Consider the following 20,131-nt stretch of genomic DNA (forward strand, 5'->3'; position numbering starts at 1 on the left):
AACTTGCAGTTAGCCGGGTGCCTCTGTCCTCAGATCGTGTGCAGATAGCTGTAACGGGTGGTGCGGGAGGTTCTTCTGGCACAGACTCATCACTGCCTATGGAATGTAAGCAGTGGCTGCCGCTCTGAGTCACTGCCACTGAGGCTGAACGTGAGGCTCTCGACTCACAGGACAACAGCAGTTCTTAATGCAGTGCAGATCAGTGTAGTCATGTTACGATATGACACAAGTTCAGGAGTTCATTTGTCTCACAGTAGCATTTGACAAAAAGAAAACAAATAAAGAACTTTTTTAGGCACCCCTGTTTGGGACAAATAGAAACAGCCCAAAACTGTTAGGAATAAAATCTTTCAGATTAAATTATGTTCAAAGTACATGTTCGGGCTCCCGAGTGGCGCAACCGTCTAAGCGTTGGCCCTCTCATCAGGAGATCGCAAGTTCAATCCCTGGTGATGCTGCAGCCGTCCGTAGCCGGGAGTCCGAGAGAGCACAACTGGCCTCGCTCTCTCTGGGTGGGTAGGATGGCCCCTCCTTCTCCCCCCATCACCCAACGCGATGCTAGTCAGCGCAGGCGTCTGTTAGCTGACGTAACAGATCTGGCGGTTGGCGCTTTCCTCCGAGCGCGTTCGGCTGTCCAGTGACGTTGCGTGAGCGGCAGCTCGAAAAGAAGCGGTGGACCTACACAGGTCTCGGAGGAAGCCTGTGTTAGCCTTCGCCCACTTTTGTTTCCCTGTATTTTGCAGTGGATATTTTGTAAATCCTCCACATTATGTGAAGGTTCTTTAGCCCTTGAGGTTCTAAAAGGCATAGATTTATTTTTTTACAAAAGCTACTGAACAACAATAAAACATCTTTTGCTTGACTTTATGCAAAAGTAATCATGTCGAAGTGTGAATAAGTTAAACATCCTCTACAGAGACGCACTTCTGCACATCTTAATGCACAATTACTGTTTACTTGGCAAATTTAACACACTGGGGGAAAATAAAACACAGAATATGCCAGAACTTTTGCACATGCCATATTTTATGTTGTATTTTTTTAATATATGAAACTCAGCAAATACACAGAATTTGTGCCCCAAATAAAAATATGCGTATAGAGGATTTTATTTTCACTTACAAAATCAAGAAAATCATTTCACTGGTTGTGCTCAGACTTTTGTACACTGTAAAAAGTGTCTCATCAGATCAACATAAAAAAATTACTTTGTGGTAAGAAGTAAATTAACTAGTTTTACTCAACCTGAATAAATACTTTGAATAAACGATTCTTTCAGTGTAATTTTGAGTTGAATAAATCTAGTTCCGTTGCTTGTTTACCACATGAAATAATATTTTTAGGTTGATCTGAGGAGCCACTTTACAGTGTGTGCGTCTGCATAAACTGCGTTTAACTGTGTCTGAGGAAAGCAAGACTGTCTACAGTGAATCTGCCTCATTAACCAGTGCCCCCTCTTTCTTTTAACAGGTGGTGAATCCATTAGAATCCCAGCATGCACCTCTCCGTGTCCTGCCCTCCACCCGACCTATTCTTATTTTACACGTTCCTTCCTCTTCCTGACCTCGTTGCCATACGGCGAATGTTTTACATTATCATTTTCTGTCCTTACAATAAAAAAAGAGATCTATTGGACATGGTTGGCTGAGTGTGTGCTTATTTCTCCACACTGGCATTTACATTTACTCTAGATTTATCCTAGAACAAAAAAAAAATGTATTATGTATTATTTTGTTAAATTTTATTTGAAATATGTTGCTTAAAATGTTTATTTAATTGAGTTAATTGATCTTCAAATAATAAGTTAACAGAACAAAAAAAAAAGTTACTTATTTCAAGTTAAAACAGCATTTTTTTTTCTTGGTCTATGAAACCTTTATGGACACAGGATTTTAAGTAACTAGAGGAGCTCCCAAGTGGTGCAACTGTTTAAGCCAAGGGTGCCAAAACTTTTTGCCAACGTTAAGTCTTTGATGTCCATGGGCTAGAAAGACCATTTTCAATGTATTGAGAACATCATACATACATTACTAAAACACAATGAAGATTTAAAAGGAAAATAATAATGTATGTAGTTATTAATACATTATTAATATGTATATTAATACATACCCTTGGTAATATATTACTCGGGTAATAGTTGAAATGCTTGAGTTAAACTACAAAAGTACTTGCTTTTAAATGTAACTATCAAACAATCCAAAATTTCTTGTGTGTCATCAGTTTAGGAAATGGTGAAATGTCGCCCCACCAAAAAATAAATTAGGTATATAATATAATCTTCACGCAACTTTAGTTCAGTTGCATTTAATAGACATTTATTTGAATGTTAAAGACAGACTGAGCATCTACAAAGCATCTATAGTGGACCATCCAAAAAAAGTGTTACCCCTTTTTCAATTTTAACAAACAATCTTACATAGTGCAGCTTTAAAGCAGGTGTGATGGAGCAGAAAAGCACTGAAATGTGCCGGGAACTCCAGGATCAGGCTTGAGAAACACGGCTGTAAGCTGTAAAGTTACTGTCTGTCAGTGGCTTCCAGGCCTCGTATCAGGACAAATAAGTGTTGAAGCTTAAGTAGTTCACTTTGAAATGTAGTGGAGTGAAAGCAAAAGTCTCAAAGATGAAAATGCTTGAAAGTACAGATACAAGTACAGTAATGAAGTACATGCCCTGTGTTGCTGTCCACCACTGACGACTGGACAGTCAGTCAAAGTTTATTTATGTAGCGCTTTTTACAACAGGTGCTGTCACAAAGCAGGTTTACAGAAAAATCCGGGTCCGAGCCCCCATGAGCGTCGCCAGTGGCGACAGTGACAAGAAAAACCCCCTAAGAGAAACAGGAAGAAACCTTGAGAGGAACCAAGACTCAAAAGGGGAACCCATCCTCCTCTGGTCGACACCGGATAGCAAACCGTTAGAATACAATATTAGAATACAAAACGGGGAAAAACAGGCGGAGCAGCGGTTAATTAGATAGTCTGAGTTCATGCAGCAGCAGGAGGGTCAGTTCATGAGGGTGGGGTTTGCACAGCGTTGTACAGCGTAAAGCTCAATGGTGGTCAAAACGGTCCAGAAGGCTGGCAAGTTCAGTATCACCCCACAAGTCCAGTTCAAAGTTGCCTAAAGCAAAGATTATTGTTGAGTATTTTTGTTCGTCTTGTTGTACACTTCTTAAAAAATAAAGTTCTTCAAGGGTTCTTTAGCAAAGAAAATCATTCTATATAGAACCATGAACACTGAAAGAACCCTTTGCATGATTAAAGGGTTCTTTGCATCATGAAATGGTTCTTGAGATTGATGGAGAATGTGCTGTAGATGTTTCTATATAGAACCTTTTTAAATTTTTCTATATAGCACCCTAAAGGTTCTACTATTGTTCCGATGTCAAGAAGAACCCTTTTGGGTGCTATATAGAAAGGGTCATAATAATAGCACCCTTTTGAAAAAGGTTCTATATAGAACCATCTACAGCACATTCTCTATCAATCTCAAGAACCCCTTTAATCATGCAAAGGGCACTTTGAGTATTCATGGTTCTATAAGGGGTTCTTCAGTAAATGGTTCTATATAGAAGCATAAATACTCAAAGAACCCTTTGCATGATTAAAGTGATCTTCAGATTGATGGAGAATGTGCTGTAGATGGTTCTACGTAGAACCATTTTGAAAATGGTTCCATATAGCACCTTAAAGGCTTCTGCTATTGTTATGATGTCAAGAAGAATCCTTTTTGGGTGCTATATAGAAAGGTTCTATACAGAACCGTTTATAGCACATTCATGCACATTCTCCATCAGTCTGAAGAACACTTTTATGATGCAAAGAACCCTTTAATCATGCAGAGGGTTCTTTGAGCATCCATGGATCTATAAGCGGTTCTTTAGCAAAAATGGTTCTATATAGCACCATGAATACTCAAACAACCCTTTGCATGATTAAAGCGTTCTTCAGATTGACGGAGAATGTGCTGTAGATGGCTCTATATAGAACCTTCTTGAAAATGATTCTGTATAGTACCCTAAAGGGTTCTGCTATTGTTACAATGTCAAGAAGAACCCTTTTGGGTGCTATATAGAAAGGTTCTACATAGAACCCTTTTAGAACCATCTTTTTTTTTTAAGAATGTGGTGCTTTCAAGAACCAGGTACACCACAGCTGCACCACTGTTTGCTGTTAAACCTCCTTATCATGAAATAAACCTGCACAATCAGTTCAGTATCCCGAAGGCAGGTCAGTGACGTGGTGTGAAACATTCCTGTCAGAACAGACATTGTTTAGTCAAAGAACCCTGAAAAGGCTCCACATGTAGCGCTTTAAGCCGCATACTTGAGCGCTGAGGATAAACTCATTCTTCAGAGTGCCTTGAATGGAGAACGTAGGTGTTCTAGACGGTGACGTGTGGTGTTTTATGCCTTTAGATGGTTGAGGTGTTCCTGTACCACCCTGCATTCTTCAGGCTGACAGGAGGAAGCGTTTAGTCACACTCTGACCGCACACCCTGTTTCCCGTAAAAGGCAAAGATACTAATGCATTAATTTCCCAGACGTCTTTACACGGTGGGTGGGAATCTTCAATCCATCCGTCTTCGGAAAAGCTGTCAATTCTCACTTCTTTACAGCTTTGATGATGCTGCTTTCTTATTCTTTCCAACTTGCAGCTGCCAAAGCTTAGCGAACACAACCGGTCGGTCCGAGGCATCCGCCGTCTCATTAAAAACCTTTTTCAACACCGTGCTGTTCTGGCCAGATCATAAAGCCTGCTGAAGGAAGGCTGACCAGTGCCCTTGTGTCAATGCTGAAACAGGAAAGACTGGGTTCTGGCTTTTTAGGAGGCCTTGGCCATCTTCGAAACTCCTTCGTTGTCCCTCTGTGGAGATAAGGCCATAGATGGCAGTGAGTCTGTGGCCAGGCAGAGACCATGACCTCAAAGTAGCGCTGAGGTCAGTCGCTGTCAGGCGGCTTCTGTATCTATCAACGCTCCGGCGAACGCACATACCGGCCTCGCGCTCTCCCATGGAGTCACAGTCTGCTGGAGCTTCAGAGAGGAACCTGCGATGACTGAAAGCACGAAACCTTTCATTTGGTCATCCAGCAGACTGGTCAGAGTGTTATGGGCCAAAGCAAGGGTGTCCAGGCCATGGTGATGGTCAGGAGGCTTCTGTTTGTTGTGCTTTGTCGGGTGCAATGACTGAGAAACATTTGATGGGGAGAACTTTTTATGACCCCCCAGCATCTTAGAGGAAGGGTTGTTTGTCTGTGTTGGCTGGAGTACGTCATGAATATCATGGAATATGTGTGGTCAAGCACAGTCCTCCCTGATGCCGGCCTAACACCAAACGACTTTTTAAGCGATTACACTGTCGCAGACAAATTTCCAATGTCGGAATAAAATCATGAGAGTCTTGCTGGAGTTGCGTCGCGCTCGGGTCATCTCAATCGTTTACTGTGAGGTGGTCAGGGAGGCCGTCTTAAGTCAGTCTTTTTCTCGTCTCGACGCTGCGATCAAATCAACCGTGTTTAATATTATCGTCAGTTTTAAGTCTTGACTTAAATATGGAAACTTAACGTGCCAGAGCCGAGCGGGAGAGAGACACAGAGAGAGAGAGAGAATGCCTGCGTGAGAGCCTGAAATCTCTGTAAAAAAGGCAAATCTGCTCATCTTTAAAATTTAAGCTACCCATTTTAATATTTCAGGTTCACTGAGCCTAACAGTGATGTAAGGAAACGTGCAGAGGGCCTCTTATTCACCAGGGTATATTTAGTTTTTTCCATCTGAATTTACATGACCAAATCATAAGGCAAATTATTCAGTAACTGCATTAAATAAATGTAATTTTTTTAAATTTTATTTATTTATTTATTTCTTGTAAAAGTTCCCCTCAAATTAACAGAACATGTGTTTTATGATACACATATTGCTATATGCTTACAATTTACTGCTGAAAGCCAAAAATCTTGGACGCTCTTTGTATTATTTTATAAAAATAGTTTGTACAGAGCAGATCACTGAAGAGACGCCATCTGTTTATAGTTTATAGCCCAGATTTGTGGAAAAATGGGTCGACTTTCAGTAGTAAAGTTCAGCTTCTTTTATTATAAGGGTTTAAAACTACATCACCCATCTATTTGACTGGAAAGAAGACAGTTACAGCTCTCATACGACCCCCACCTTTAGAATGTAGCTTATGAAATATGAAAGTTATGAAGAATATGACGAAGTGTGTTTTGGAACCACTGGTGGTCTCAAGGAGTTGAAGAGGTTAAGAATGGCATTACTGAAAAAGCATTAATGTTTTTTTTTTTTTCTTCATTTTTTTGGGTCTCTGTTACAGAGATTTCTTACTTTGTTAGTTTTTTATGGTTTAGATCATAATATATAGTAAACGATGCTGATTAAAAAAGTAGCTGCACATTTTACAGGTTAATTAAAACAATCCTGGGTGATGATCTGCCAGAGTATACAGCTCTACAGTGAACTGGGCTGAGCCTCAGATCTTTACACGCTCAGCCAACATATCTTTCCATTTGTACCACTATAGAGTGAAGAAGGAAAAGCGTTCCTCTGCTTGTAAATTTCCACCAGGTGCATGATGGGAAATACTCTCAAAAATCTAGTTACAGTCTTGCAAATAGAGACAATGCAAGATCCCCAGTCTGCAAAATCATAGTCTGTGACTAAAAACTCTGTGACTGTCTTCAGATGTGAGAGGGAGTCAGACTTCAGTCTTTTAAAGTCTAGCATAAGGGAGATGCATCGCCCTGCAAACGTGACACCATCGTGTGAGAACATCGGGCCACATTCGCCAGTATCTTCATGTTTTTACTTAAATGTGTTCTTGAGAAACACCTTAAGAAAAAGTCTACGTCAGATTCATGACGTGTTCTTAAAGCGCAGAACAGTTCTCACCTTTGTGCTCTTGAGCGTGTGTAGATTCTGTTCATACCTAAGAACGAATCGCAAATAAGAGAACATCAGAACCTTCGTCAGAACTGCGTAAATGGGTTTTAAGAAAAAAATTTCTTCTTAAGAACGGTTGGAGAACGAGCCCCAGTGATTCTATAATGAACCATGAACACTCAAAGAACCGTTAGCATGTTTAAAGAATTCTTTGCATTCTAAAACGGTTCTTCAGTTTAATGCATAATGTGTTGTACATTGTTATACATAGAACATTTTTAAAAATGGTTCTAGATAGCACCAAAAGGGGTTTTTCTATTGTTACAAGATTGACTTTGTAACAATAGCAGAACCTTTTTTTGGTGTTGAACCATATACAACAGATTCCCCATCAATCTGAAGAACCATTTCACTGTGCAAAGAACTCTTTAAGCATGCAAATGGTTCTTTGAGCGTTCATGGTTCTATGTAGAAAAAAACTTCCTAAGCTCGTTCTTAAGTGTGTTCTTGAGAAAGGTCCTAAGAAAAAGTCTACGTCAGATTCATGACGTGTTCTTAAAGCGCAGAACTGTTCTCACCTTTGTGCTCTTGACTGTGTAGATTCTGTTCTTACCTAAGAACAAATCCCAGATAAGAGAACACTGGTGAATGTCAGAACCTTCATCAGAACTGCGTAAGTGGGTTTTAAGAAGAAATTTCTTCTTAAGAACGGTTGGTGAACGAGGCCCCAGTGGTTCTATATTGAACCATGAACACTCAAAGAACCGTTTGCATTCCGAAATGGCTCGTCAGTTTGATGCATAATGTGTTGCGCATGGTTATATGTAGAACCTTTTTGAAAATGGTTCTAGATAGCACCAAACAGGGTTTTTTTATTGTTGCAAGCTTGACTTCGTAACAGTGGCAGAAACTTTTTTGGTTTTGAAGAACCATTTCACCATGCATGCAAATGGTCCTGTGAGCGTTCATGGTTCTATGTAGAAGAAAACTTCCTAAGTTTGTTCTTAAGTGGGTTCTTGAGAAAGGTCCTAAGAAAAAGTCTACGTCAGATTCATGACGTGTTCTTAAAGCGCAGAACCGTTCTCCCCTTTGTGCCCTTGACTGTGTAGATCCTGTTCTTACCTAAGAACGAATCCCAGATAAGAGAACACTGGTGAATGTCTCTGAAAACTGCGTAAGTGGGTTTTAAGAAGAAATTTCTTCTTAAGAACGGTTGGTGAACGGGGCCCCTTGATATCTGCACTTTCTCTTGGGGTCATTCATTTTAGACCACCCTGATTTCCGACACTTTTTGAAGCTGCGTTGTGTGTTTGGACCAAATATTATGATAACCATGTTGCTCTTGATGCTATCATGTAGATTTTTTCAATGGCCGATAGTGGACTATGGAGTTCAGTCAAGGCCTCAGCGTCCAGTCTCGAGCGAGAGTTGCGTAAGTGGTGTGGTGAAAGCCGGGGGAATGTTCCGAGTTTATCTAAAGGATTAGCCGTGTTGATAGGACTCTGAGTGCCCACAGAGTAGTGCGCACTCTGTTTTTACAGGTGGGTGAAATCTATTCAGAACAGTCGATGATGGACCCAGTCATACATCAAGCTACAGTGGAGGCTTTCCACACACCACGCTAACTCATTTCACCACACTGCTTTTACAAGGAGAACATCATTGGAAATGATTGTTTGGAAGGGTATAACAGTTCATTGCAATATTATGGAAAGTGGCAGATTGAGGGATTTTCAGTCCGTAAAATAAATATTTAACCTTGAAAACAGGATTTTTACCGTTATCTTCAATTATGACATTATTTTAATAACAATTAAAGATGATACACTCAACAATATTAATGATGAAATACTGAATTTGTTTATTAGAGCTTATCAGCCTCAGCCTGAGAAGGGTTCTGGCTGTAGACATGCACTCTCAGCCTGACATGCACCGCCAGCCTATTGATGACGTCAGTGCTGCTCTGCCACCACAGTGTTTTTGTCGGTTTTATGAGGAAAAACAGTGAAACATGAACTGCTGGGCAACAAGAGCTACACTGAACACACATTAATGTTGCCGTACTGGTAATAAGGTAATTAAATATGGAAACTTTCACAGTAAAACCTCGACGATAAACATGAATGTCGGGTTTATTCACAGAAAAAACAAAAAGGCTACTGAAACTCATGAAGCCATGAAAGATGAGTAGAACCGGTTATCAAAAACTGTAATATTGATTAAAATAGAACTCATTAAGGATTCTAGGAGGCTGTGATATCGTACGGTCAACGTGGTACCGATTACTTTTGCGGTCTCGTAAACGTTGTTACAACGTCGTAGAAAGTTGTCAGACAGCGGTGTCACAACTTTCTGAGGAATTACATCTCAACGTTGTAGAGAGCACCAAGCAGACGACGCTGTGGGCACCGAAACAGTACGATGTCACAACTGTGTTAGGAATTATTGCTTAACTGGTTTGATGGTTGCCGTTAGAGGCCATTAGGAAACGATCAAATGTATCTGGAATCAGTCCCAGAAGACCTGATTAAACCATCAGAATCCTTTACACTATGACATCAAACCATCAGGAAAACATAGAAAACCATTAGCGACTACAGAAAACCACCAGGAACCAGACACTTTTAATGGGTTCTATGCTTTTTTAAGCAGGGAGGTACATTAAATGTAACTCTCTCGCTGCGTTATGGACGAAAAATAGACTAAGTGATGATGTCGCTAAGCAGCAGCGGCCAAATGTTACCGTGCCGTTGGGCCACTTCTGCCATGGTGGCAGTGAGTGCATGTGCAGGTGACGTCACTGGGGCTGAGAGTGCAGGTCTGCAGCCAGACTCTACTGGGCTCAGCCTCACAAAGGAATCATGTCTAAAATGTACAGAGACTGAATGGTAAAGAAAGGAAGATCGACAGAATATACAGAACTATAATGGGAAAAAGAGAGTAGTATTACCATTTTAAGTGAAATATGGCTTAAGATGTGTGAATTTCAGTGGAAATGTACTAATTTACATGTCTGGAGAGAATTTGGGTGAAAGTGTGTTACTCTATATATCACTCCAAAGCAGAAACCTGCAGAAAATCAGGGATGTTGGAGGATGTGTGGGGAGCGGGAAGCTGGTCACTGGCATGTATTTTGGCATGTATACACTCAATATTAAGACATTTTTGGACAGAGCTGCACAAAGTACTGAACATATATTTAGTTCAGAATGTCCCTGTCACTTTGACACTTTTCCTAGGGGTGCTAAATTTTGATGTAACAAGATCGGACAAACATTTATGGGCCATTCTATTAATTCCAAGTAAAAAAGTCGTAACAAGGAATGTCTCCTGACAATGAAATGCATGTAATGGAAAAAAAATACTTTTTCTATTAGACTGAATGTGACAAAATTTGTAAAATTATTGTTAAAATAGGTCAACTATATGACGTCTGTAAGACCAGAGTTTGTAGAGATACAATGTGAGTACTCCCTTTTACATTTATTTATTTTTATTATTTTTTTCCCAGTTATTTGTTTTTTTCCACCTTTTTTTATTTATTTTTTATCCCTAGTCATCTTCTCAGTTTTTAATGTATATAGTTATTTGTTATATTAAAAAAAAAAAAAGAAAGAAAACGATTGTTTGGTCCGATTACATTCTGTAGGCCACTGGTTCCCTATTTTGCTCCTGTACAGTTTAGTTTTCCTGTTCTAATGGTTCTAATAATTCACATTCGGGTGGTCATTATGTGGTCAATTTTGTTATGTGTCCAATGCAAATATACTATATATACACAAAAGTATCCAGACAGCCCTTCTAATTAGTGATTTTAGCTTCTGTTTTCAAAGACCAGTAGAATGAGACGCTCTGGAGCAGCTGCGCTTGAGCTTGAGGTCACAATGCCCAGTGCCAAGTGTGGGCTAGAGGGGTATAAAGCCCCCCAGCATTGGGCTGTGGAGCTGCGTTCTCTGGACTGATGGAGCTCCATCCAATACCTTTGGGAAGAGTTGGAGTGATCCAGAACTGACCATCCAACATCAGTACCTGACCTCACTAATGCTCAATCAAATCCTCACAGCAATGTTCAACATCTAGAAGCCTTCCCAGAAGAGTAGAGGCTGTTACTGCAGCACAAACTCACTATTTACACCCTTCATTTCCGAAGAAACTGATGTCATAACGTTCTAACTGGTAAAACTTTGGATACTTGGAAAACATGGAACTTAGTCGAGCTTACCACTTATATTTATCACTGTCACAACACATCATAACACACATCGGGCTTAGTAATTGGCTGATTAGAACTGGTGTAATGGAGCAGAAAAAACACTGAAATGTGCTGGACTCCAAGACGGGGCTTCGGAGAACCGGCTATTTCCTTATTTTAAATTTGCTCCGTGTCTCACAGTGGCTTTCCAGACCATGTGTCAGGATTAGTAGGTGTTAAGCCTTGTTCTTAGAACTATTGCTCTTTCTTAGAGAGTGACAAATGGAGTGAAATGGAGTGAGAAAAGAGACAGAGCCTGATACCACAGCAGAATTTAGACCAGTCGCTGAATCGCTTATGTAACGCAGTTCAGGTCCAGCTTATGCACGCAGTGGAACAAACAGCCGGAGTGGAACATGCCAAGGTGGACATCAGAGCTGTGTGTTGATGCCATTTCTGGCAGTATAAGGTAAGAACACACTGACACAACAGACCAAACCATTTGTGGCAGTAGGACCACCGGTGAGCAGATATTATGTAGTGGACCGTTCACTAATATCTGGTCAGTGGTGGTCCTGTGGTGGTCCTGTGGTGGTCCCTTTCAATTAATGAATGGTGTAACAAGGGGCTGATAAACTGGACAGCAACTGATGAGCTACAGTCTGTAACTGTAAACCTACACTCGTAAAAAGGATGGTTCTTTGAGGGTTCTATAGTAAAGAAAAAGGTTCTATAAAGAACCATGAACCCTCAAAGAACCCTTTGCATGATTAAAAGGTTCTCTGCATCATGAAAGGGTTCTGGACAATGTGCAGTAGATGGTTCTATATAGAACCTTTTTGAAAAGGGTTTTTCTATTGTTACAAGCTTGACATCATAATAGAAAACCGCTTTTGGGTGCTATATAGAACCCTTTTCAACACGGTTCTAAATAGAACCATCTACAGCACATTTTGAAGAACACTTTCATGATGGAAAGAACCCTTTAATCATGCAAAGGGTTCTATACAGCACCCAAAAGGGTTCTTCTATTGTTATGATGTCAAGCTTGTAACAGAAGAACCCTTTTCAAAAAGGTTCTATATGGAACCATCTACCGCACATTCTCCATACAACCTGAAGAACCCTTTCATGATGCACAGAACCCTTTAATCATGCAAAGGGTTCTATACAGCACCCAAAAGGGTTCTTCTATTGTTATGATGTCAAGCTTCTAACAACACATGAACCCTTTTCAAAAAGGTTCTATACAGAACCATCTACAGCACATTCTCCATCAATCTGAAGAACGCTTTCATGATGCAAAGAACCCTTTAATCATGCAAAGGGTTTGAGGATTCATGGTTCTTTATAGAACCATTCTCTTTACTAAAGAACCCTTGAAGAACCAGCTTTTTTAAGAGAGTGCAAAGTCCACCTGTATGATCAAAAGGCCTGGATGGATAGAAGCCCCCAAAACTGTGATGGAGCACCACTGGATTAGAGCCACAGATCATTTGCTCTGTCGTCTGAGTTTGACCTTTTCATTGAACTGAATCACCACATAATGACCAACTGGACCAACTTCTAATGCTACTAAATAGTTTATAATGATAATTACATTCTGCACAGTCAACGTTCATTACTGTTAACACCTATCAGTTCTCTGCATTCGTTCTGTTGGAAAGCAAAATATTGTTTATGATTAATCTGCATATTCCCCAGACTGAAAATCTGTTATATTCTTTGGTGTTCAAAGTATGTATGCATTGTTAATCAGCTGATGGCTGTATAGCCTATAATTTAATGTATTCTCTTCTATAATAATCTGTAATCTGTTCTATAAGATTTTGGACTAAACATAGATTATAATGATTGTACAGGGGATAAATAAGGATAAATAAAGGCACAGCAATAATCGGTGGGGTATAAGCTTTCATTGCCCATTAGCTACATCAGCTTTGTCTTCAGCTAATCAACTACATTTGGGATAAAGTGTATTATTGAATATTTTTATTTTTTCTAAACTACTGTCCGAGTTCAGTCAGGTGACTTTGAGAAGGAACACTGCAGCAATATTATTCAATTATTATTTCATATTATTATATATTAAGACGTATTATTCAGTATCTGCTGTGAATTATTCAGTATCTACTATTTGGACTAAACATCAGTTGAAGGCAAAATAGTCCCCTTATATAAGAAAACTTATTATTTCAGATTTTCCACTATTTCCCATCATCAACATTCCATATAAACCCAGAAGACTCGTGTAGGTTCACTGGTGGTTCTGGATAGTAAATAAAATGTCTATATTTGTGTTGTAGTCATGGCGACCCCTGGTTCCTATCACCACCACTGTAAAGACATCTGAACCATTTCACACCAAACCACTCTGAATCACTCTGTTTACATCTCAATGATGCAATTAAGCAAAACAGTGGAATTTCCATTTTAAAGGTGGTCATTTAAAGGTGTTTCTGATAAAATGGCCAGTGGAGGTACAGTGTGTATTTAACAAACAGGCAGCTCTGTTTGCTCTGGATTGTCTGAGCTCAGTGAAGTTTAACAGTGGCCATCCTCCGTCTGGACCTGCATTGGCCATCCTGCTCACAGCTGGAGGCCAGACTTGCGGTCAGCTCCAGCAGTTCAGAGTGCGGTGGATTTTCCAGCCGTGGCGTCCGGGGTCCCTGAGGACCCGACTTTTAAAAGTGCTTGGAGAGATTGGACACTGAGGCCAAGGCATTCTGGGAAATGAGAGTTAGAGAAATAAACAGCTGGCATGGATTAGGACACGGAACAAGGACTAGAAGAAGGGCAGTGGAGAGGTGGGAGGACGGATGGTACGGAGTGATACAAGTCCAGCAGGTCGGAGAGACGGAGGACTGCGGTGCGAAGGAACGCAGCAGACTCACAGCGCCTATTCATGCCACCTTCATTCATCATCATTTAGTAAATACAGCGAGCACTGTTTGGATTCCCTGCGGCTGACGCCTCCAAAATATGGAACGCTAATCATTCCTTTACAGTGAACTCATGAGCGCTGAGCCAATCTGAACGGTCAGCTGTTGGAACAGACGCAGACGTTTTAGTAGAGGGCAGGAAACGCTGCACTTTGGTCCACTGCAGAGAGCCCTCATTATGCAGAGTGGTGGAGGAAAGACAGGACATAAATATGTTTTATAGGTGGTCAGAGTCACCGTCCAATTTTTTTTTAATTTTCAGCCGTCAAGAGTGGCCAAAAAAGTGAAATGTTGGCACATTTTAATCATTATGTTCAAGTTTTCCTTACTTGCCTGGTTCACCAGCTGTTTACAATAACTACTACATACTCAGGGGAACAAATACAGCTAATAAAGCGAGCAACGTCTAATTCAGGCTAAAGTACTGGCAGCGTATAACTGCATGTCTGATTCATCACTTGTCTCAACCCATATTAAGTAATCTCACATAGACTTAAACATAAACATGGTACGTAGTACACTCTTAAAAATTAAGGTTATTCAAGGGTTCTTTAGTGAAGGCAATAAAGAACCATGTGTTTGTAGGCTTAAATGGTTCTTTGCATGGTGAAGTGGTTCGTCAGATTGATAGCAAATGTGTTGTATATGGTTTTATACCAAATCTTTTTGAAAAGGGTTCTTCTGTTGTTACAAGCTTGACATTATAACAGTAGCAGAACCCTCTTTGGTGCTGTGTAGAACCATATATAACACATTAATCTGAAGAACCATTTCACCATGCAAAGAACCATTTAAGCATACAAAAACACATGGTTCTATATAGAACCACTGTCTTTAGTACAGAACCCTTGAAGAACCGTCTTTTTAAGACTGTATAGCTAAGTGGTTTTAGCTATGCTACGTACTTTTGTCCACTTTAGGCACACAGTTTATACGATGCTAATTGGTGGGGTATAAGCTTCTATTGCTTATATTAGCTTTGTAGCTCCAGTGCTAATCTTCAGCTAATCAACTACATTTGGGATAAAGGGAATTTTTTTATTTTTGTCAAACTACCGTTTTCGAGTAGAGGTCCAGTCCAGGGCAGTTCAGTGATTTTCATGCACAATCACACCAACCAAATCTCACAAACCAGGTCAGTCAGCTGAGTTTAAGAATGAAAACTGCAGCCTGGAGCCACATTATTCATCATTATTCCATATTATTATATCTAAGACTTATTATTCAGTAACTACTGTGGATTATTCAGTACTTAATATGAACTATTCAGTATCTACTATGAATTATTCAGTATCTGCTATGAATTATTCAGTATCTGCTATGACTTATTCAGTATTTACTATGAATTATTCAGTATTTACTATGAATTATTGAGTATCTACTATGAATTATTCAGTATCTGCTATGAGTTATTCAGTAATTACTATGAATTATTCAGTATCTGCTATGACTTATTCAGTATTTACTATGAATTATTCAGTATCTACTATGAATTATTGAGTATCTACTATGAATTATTCAGTATCTGCTATGACTTATTCAGTATTTACTATGAATTATTCAGTATCTGCTATGACTTATTCAGTATTTACTATGAATTATTCAGTATCTACTGTGAATTGTCATATTTACTATAGATTATTCAATATCTACTATGAATTGTTCTGTACCTACTATAAATTATTCAGTATATACAATGAATCATGTAGTATTTGTTATAAATTATTCAGGATCTGACATTAATTATTCAGTTACTACCATGATTCTTTCAGCAATCTGTATGAACGATTCATTAAATACTATAAATTGATCATTAATTATGAATTTTTCTGCATCTAATGTCATTTAGTGGCTACTTTAAATGATTAAGTATATACTATAAACTACTCAGTATCTACTATAGATTTTTTCCTTGTTGGCCCAAATCCAGTTGATCGGACATGTTTGGTGTCTGAAATGATTCTTCAGATTAAACACGCTGGACTGTACGGTTGTGCTCCCCTTCAGCTGCGGCGCAGTGTTTCTGGCCATTTCAGCTGAATGATGGCTTTAATGGAGCTTGGCCTTTTTTGCTCTTGTTCACATTCTGTTTTACGGAGGGGAAAGAGGTCCAGCAGTGGCTCTCCGCTGCTCTGCGGGAATCTGACCACAGACTTCCCTCCATCAGCCTCCAGGACACACGACTGGCTGCAGAAACAGAGCACCAGGAAAATATGACACACGGACACAGCGGTGAGAGACGGTGAGTAATCAGAGCAGTAATGGACTGTAAGGCTGTTATTTGTAGATCTGGGATCACTGACCACCAACATATTACAACCACTGAACTCAGTGTTTACATTAATGGCCACCAACGTTCATCCTGGACATCTGGCTTCACCTCCCAACCCGAATCCTGCTTGAGGTCCATGTACCTTTTTATTAATCAGTCGTTTTGATTCTCTTTATTGGGTTTAATTTCATTCATTTTTGCTGGTTCTGATCCTGTTCTCACTTTGGAGCTTTAGCATTTTATTTTAGACCAAAGGGAACCAAAAAGAGAAGAACGGAGTCATACAAACTTCGGTTCCTCTGCTGATAGAACCTGAATGTACTGAGATGTTCCACTGAAGGTCTACAGAGGAACTCAGTACTCCAGGAGTTTTTGACCTGAGATTTTTGTTTGTTATTATCTTCAGTCATTGTTTCTTTGAAATAACTATTTTCAGCCTGCTTGTCACTCTGGACTCTTTCTGCCTTATCTGAAGGATTCAGCTCCATCTCTAATCCAACTCTAATCTACCCCTGAAACGCCATCTTCAGATTAGCTCGTAAGCAGGGCCGTAACTAGGACCAGAATTTTTGTGAGGTCCATTTTGCAATAATGTGACCTACATATCATAGTGAATAATATAACTGCCACATATGAGTGTTAGACCAACTGTACCCATCCATAACTGCAGAGGTGGACAGTAACGAAGTAAATGCAATTCATTTCTGTACTTAAGTAGTTTTTTCCTGTATCTGTACTTTACTGAAGTTTTTCCATTTTGGGTGACTTTTTACTTTCACTCCACTACATTTCAAACTCAGATATCTCACTTTTTACTCCACTACATTATGAGAAATCTGTCGTTCCTTTTGGTTTATGTGTGTATAAAAACATAACATCAAAACAAAAGAAGAGCAAAGCAAGAACACCAATCAGGGCACAGCGCACTTTGTTTTGAGCTTGTTTTGACCTGTTGGTCATACCGACCCAGTGCAGCACACGGTTCAACTTCAGGGCAGCAGCGTAAAATTTTGGGAGAGTCTATTCAACATAAATGATGAACTAACCTAACTTTGTGTAAATAAACCACAATATAGAAATATGTACACAGATGCAGTTGTGACTGACGTGTCTTTTTTCTGAATTTATACAAACACTTTTGCAAAACTCACTTTTTAAAGCAAGTTTTTATTAAACTTAAACTGTAACTAAGTTGCAAATAAATCTTAAACTGAAACTTTGCTTGTTTGTAAAAAGTGATTTCAGAGTCACTCAGTTCTACCTGATGGAAACTGTTCGCCTTCAGTGTTTTGTGCTTATGATAATTTTAATAAACATCAGCGTCACTAATTAATGACATTCTATTAAAAGACTGGTTTACCAAGAGAGACACTGGAGTATTTTCACCTAAATCGAGTTAATGAAGCAGAGTCTTGTTATAAAAATGATAATAGGACATCAGAGCCATAATTAATCTTTTAGTACTTTCACTTTTGATACTTAAGTACATTTGAAGGAAATACTTTAGTACTTTTACTCAAGTGGAGGTCTGAAGGGAGGAACTTCTACTTTTACTGGAGTAATATTTTACATTGGGTGTCTCTACTTTAACTCAAGTACATGGTTTGTGTACTTCGTCCACCACTGCATAACTGTTACGCACCTTCACCTATTACTGCTCCATAAACTGATTTGACTCCTACCCTGTTCAAGTTTATTTAATTAATAGTTTAACTACTTCTGTATGTTTGTTTTCAGCTGAAAATACATATTGAAACCTACACTTAATCAAATCATGGTCTCAAATTGAGTTTATTTAATTTACCTCTCTCTCTCTCGCTCTGCTTGTCTCTGTTGCATCTCTGTCCTCACTGATTACTGAAAAAGCACACGAGACATACGTTATAAAAGGCTGTCTGTACTAAACCTCAGCTAACAAGAAAGGCAGCTACTCACACAGTAAATGAGATTGAGAGTAAACTGATATACCTGCTGAATTCTTAATAACGTTAGCTACATGATGCTATACCATCACTATGCTGGTTAAAAGTGAACTTTCTCATGCTGGTTAAGAGCACGGTATTTCATACATACATCATCTAAACCACTTATCCTTCTGGGTCGCGGTGGGGAGCTGGAGCCTATCCCAGCTGTCATTGGGCAGAAGGCAGGATACACCCTGGACAGGTCGCCAGTCCATCGCAGGGCAGACAGACAGACATACACAGTCACACACATTCACACCTAGGGGCAATTTAGCATGTCCAATCAGCCTGACTGCATGTTTTTGGACTGTGGGAGGAAACCGGAGTACCCGGAGGAAACCCACGCAGACACGGGGAGAACAGGCAAACTCCACACAGAAATGACCCTGGTCACCTGGCCGGGAATCGAACCCAGGCCATTCTCGCTGTGAGGCGACAGCGCTACCCACTGCGCCACCGTGCCACCCTACAGTATTTCATACACTTCAGTATTCCGTACACTTGCAACTTTTCCTGTTTGTGTAATAAAAACCACTTTCTTGACCTCTGTCAATGATACATCTGAGACATTGTCATATATCCTTTTTTCCATCAAATCAGTTGGCGAGACCATCGAAGCTGGGTTTGGACATCAAATATGTGCAAATAGTGACCGACCCCTCAACGCTACACGAACATGGCAGGTGGGGAAACTTTCACAGCCAGTTAAAATGCATTTTAGCACGTTTAAACATCATATTTAAAACTAAAACGAATATTAAACAGTGGATCATCACCACGAAACACAGTATGTTTAGTACTGAGCTGTTAATCTGAGTTCACACCGTCAGATAATTTACCTCAGCAGACTCCTTTCAGCTGCGCAGCTTCACAGCACTGACTCATTTTACTGGGCTTCTTTCCATGGTAGCCTCATTCACTGCACATATTGTTTATAATAATTCAATTTCATAATCAGTATAATCAGTTAATGTCTATTTTTATGCGATTAGATTTCATAAAACTTCAAATAAAATGCAGGGAAAACACTGTACGGAAAACCGCTCCCTCTGTGGAAGCTGGTGTACGGAATACTGACGGTACAAACCGTTGACACCGATGACGTTTTTTTCTTATTTCTTTAAAAGTATTGGCCCAAATGTGACCAATCAAAATGCATCTTGGTTGCTAGGCAGATTTTGCAGAGTCCAACTAATCATTACATCACGTGTGACTTTGGGTACTTCCGCAATAACTACTGAAACACGGAAAGTGCTGAAGTACTGTACGGAATACAGCACTCTTACGTTAACAAAGTACAGCTTTAATTTCTCACCTAATCGCTAATACAGCCAACTACGGAGCCTGTAGCCTAAACTGAGCAGCTATGTTAGTGCAGGGGTCGGCAACACGCGGCTCCGGGGCCGTGTGCGGCTCTTTTACTGCCCTGTTGTGGCTCCACAGCTGAATTAGATTAGTAGGTGAAAATAAAATAATCCTCCTTTACAGTAAAATAAAGCTCTGCTGATCGTTCAACACAGTTTAACAATAAATGGTCTTAAACTCTGGAGTTAATGTAGAACTGCTGATTCACCCTTTAACGCTGAGGATCAGCGCAGACTGCTGGTCACCATAGCAACACAGACAACAGTCTCGCCTAGCTAGTAGCTAACGAAACGGAAAGAGAGAGATTTAAGATGGACATCAATAATTTGGAGGCGAATGGACTTATTTGTGTTTATAGTCACTCCAGCTGGTTTCCTGATACGTTTAATCTGCAACGAGAAACTAACAAACACTAAAAAGTCGCAAGGCTGAAGTCGCTTCTCGCTCGCCAGCTTCTTTTTTCCCGTTCCACCTTAAATGGTGCAACAGTTAGCCA

General features: G+C 39.8%; 1 protein-coding gene across 2 annotated transcripts in view; it reads left to right on the forward strand.

Annotated features, from left to right (window-relative positions):
• Window positions 1-1,635, forward strand: part of psmd1 (proteasome 26S subunit, non-ATPase 1) — an 87,282-nt gene extending 85,647 nt beyond the window's left edge. For both annotated transcript variants that reach the window (XM_036585828.1, XM_036585827.1), the window contains exon 25: window positions 1,471-1,635. The gene's annotated coding sequence lies outside the window, so the exon portion shown is untranslated. The remainder of the gene's footprint in view (window positions 1-1,470) is intronic.
• Window positions 1,636-20,131: the final 18,496 nt, after the last annotated feature.

The sequence above is a fragment of the Colossoma macropomum genome, unplaced genomic scaffold (genome assembly GCF_904425465.1).
Source record: "Colossoma macropomum unplaced genomic scaffold, Colossoma_macropomum, whole genome shotgun sequence".
Classification (NCBI taxonomy): domain Eukaryota; kingdom Metazoa; phylum Chordata; class Actinopteri; order Characiformes; family Serrasalmidae; genus Colossoma; species Colossoma macropomum.